Source organism: Mandrillus leucophaeus, unplaced genomic scaffold, assembly GCF_000951045.1.
Source record: "Mandrillus leucophaeus isolate KB7577 unplaced genomic scaffold, Mleu.le_1.0 Scaffold223, whole genome shotgun sequence".
Classification (NCBI taxonomy): domain Eukaryota; kingdom Metazoa; phylum Chordata; class Mammalia; order Primates; family Cercopithecidae; genus Mandrillus; species Mandrillus leucophaeus.
This window is the reverse complement of record NW_012102288.1, coordinates 2,466,234-2,469,215: the sequence shown is the minus strand read 5'-3', so window position 1 is coordinate 2,469,215 and position 2,982 is coordinate 2,466,234. Positions and strand designations below refer to the sequence as shown.

Below are 2,982 nucleotides of genomic sequence, written 5' to 3'. Positions count from 1 at the left end.
AAAAATAAAAATAAAAAAATATAAAAGCCCTTATGAAGGAGTTTGGTCCTCTGTCCCTTCTGTCTTCTGCCATGTGAGGACACAGTGTTTCTCTTCTTTGGATGACACAGTGTTCAAAATGCCATCGTGGAAGCCAGGAGCAGCCCTCACCAGATGCTGGTACCTTGATCTTGGACTTCTCAACCTTCAGAATGGTAAGAAATAGATTTCTGTTCTTTATAAGTTCTGTTCTTTATAGATCTGTGCTATTATACTCACACAAAATGGACTAAGACAATGAACATGTATGCAGATATGTTTAAATTTCATGGTGGGAAGAAAGATGACTTCTATTTTCCTGTTGTAGTAGAGGGTGTTGATGGATACAAGGCAGCTAAGTCCATTTCTGCTATAACGAAAGCACCATAGACTGACAGCTTAAACAACCAATATTTGTTGCTCACAGTTCAGAAGGCTGGAAGTCCAAGATCAAGCTGTCAGCAGATTTGGCGTCTGGTGAGAGCCTGCTTCCTTGTTCATAGAGAGCTCTCTGCTTCCTGTGTCTTCACCTGGCAGCAGGGGTAAGGGAACTCACTGGGGCCTCTTCTATAAGGGCATGAATCTCATTCAGGAGGGCTCCACACTTAGGACCTAATCACCCCCTAAAAGCACCATCTCTTAATTCTATCACCCTGGGGGTCAGGATCTCAGCATTCAAATTTAAGTTGGGGGACACAAACATTCAGATCATGACATAAACCAAGCTTTCTAATTGCATTATTTTCTCTAGAAATGATCAGCTGCCTCTGTGTGGGCAAAGAAAAGGCCTATCTGCCTTGGAAACAAAGCTTTGGAAAGCTCATGGCTGGTCTAAGGAAACAGACAATTGAGGCCAGGTGCTGTGGCTCATGCCTATGCTCCCAGCACTTTGGGGAGCCGAGGTGGGAGGATCTCTTGAGTCCAGGAGTTCAAGACCAGCTTGGGTAACATAGTAAGACCCCATTTCTACCAAAAAAAAATAATAAATTAGCCAGGCATGGTGGCTTGTACCTGTGATCATAGCTATTCAGGAGGCTGAGATGGGAGGACTGCTTGAGCCTGGGAGGTCAAGGATACTGTGAACCATGATCACACCACTGCACTCCACCCTGGTCAACAGAGCAAAGCCTCATCTTAAAAAAAAAGAAGAAGAAAAGGAAAAAAAAAAAAATGAAACACAATTGGACAGTAAAAGAGCCTTTAAAGGGGAAGCAAAGAAGAGGTTAATACGGCATTGATGACTAAGAACTCATTTTGCAATATTCTCTGGAGCTGGCCTTGCATTTAGAATGAATGTGAACCTGAAACTCTTCAGGGTTCAGGGCAGGGGTTGGCATATGATCTATTTGCCTACACTTTGCTTCAGCTGACAGCAGCTGGCAGGTCATGATCCCTGTTTTCTCCCAGGATTTGGTGTCTCGGCTGCCAGATGACAGTGCTATTGGGCTGCTCCTAACTATAATCACTCCTTAGCCTGTCCTCGAGTAGCTCTTGCTTCCAGGTGATTTTATTAACCCACACATCCCAGTTGGGTTTCTGGAAACCCACACCCACCCACCCTGTGAACTGGTGATGACTGTGGGCAGTGAGAGCAGCAAGTGGGACACAGTCTCATGAAAGAGAGAAGAATGTGAGTCAGCTGGATAGACCGTATTATATCAAAGAAAGAAGATGCATTGGGAAAGTAGGATAAGCCTCATTCTTTAAATAAATACTCATCAGAAGCTGATTACAGAGTAGTACTGGATTATAAGATTGAAGTTCCTCCTAAGCCGTTCTCATAAAGATAGGAAGCATGATTTCATCTTTCATTTCATCTTTGAAGATATTGGTTACTGGTCCTCATATGAGCTAAGTGCTCATTAAATGGTTGCTGAATGGATTAATAAAGGAGAGACTATTTAAGTGTCTTTGCTTGTGCCATTCTCTCCCTGGAACACTTTCCCTTTTCAAATATAACTCCAGAAATTCCACTTTTGTCTGAAGGCTCCTCCTCCTCCATGAAGCCTTATGTGACTAACTCCTACCTAAAGTTAGCCTTCCTCTTTCTAATGTCTATAGTACAGATAGTTGAGTCTATATCGATAACACATCCTGTTTAATATTTTGCTTCCATATTTCTCTCTCCCACTGTGGATCTTTCTAATGCTGTGTAGATACAGAAATATACATTCCTACTCTCCAAAAAGTGTGTGCATTTCCTAAATGCAAGGATGACATCTTTGACTTCTTTCCGAATGTCCATGGTTCCTGATAGAGTGCTGGGTACAAAGTACTGCCCTTGAAGCACTTATTGATTTGACTTCCTGTTATGTCTATCTAAAGCAAATGTTGTTAGAAAAAAGCTGAGGCTTATTGTTAACGCATGCAGGACAAGGAATTGTAACGATTTTTCTTCTTAATCCTTAGCTTAATCCTCCTAATCTTGTAGCTTAAACCCTGAAAATGTTTGTATCCTTGATCTATAAGGAATGTTACAGCAAGTTACTCTGTAAAGTGTGGAAAATTGAAAGGCAAATTAAAATATTTTTATCTGGCAGCATCATGAAACTGTTGAGGTCTGCAGACATAATCTTCAATATGAATGCTAAACGTAATACTCATTATCAGTAGATGTTCAAGTCCAGTGTTACTGAGCTGTGACTGTAGCAATTCACTAATCTTCCTTTGAACATACACTATTTACTTTTTAAAGTATAAGTTAAAAAATCAATTATTTTTTCTCTCCAGTGAATATTATGATGTTTTTGCTTTATATTATTCAACCTAAAACTTTTGAGATTTTGAAAACACCAACAGCAGGTAGTGAACGTTCAAATCGACAAAATTACAAAGTACCCATTCATTACTGACTTAGCTCAACTTCCGGAGATTATCAGAAGTTAAATTTCATCAGCTCTCTCTATCTGAAGACTATGGTACTACCACAAAGATAAATTCTTTCTTTTCTTTTTTTTTTTTTTT

The 2,982-nt window shown here is 40.1% G+C and overlaps 1 pseudogene; it reads right to left on the bottom strand.

Moving 5' to 3' along the window:
- Window positions 1-2,263, bottom strand: part of LOC105540625 — a 32,512-nt pseudogene extending 30,249 nt beyond the window's left edge.
- Between the last annotated feature and the right edge of the window lie 719 nt (window positions 2,264-2,982).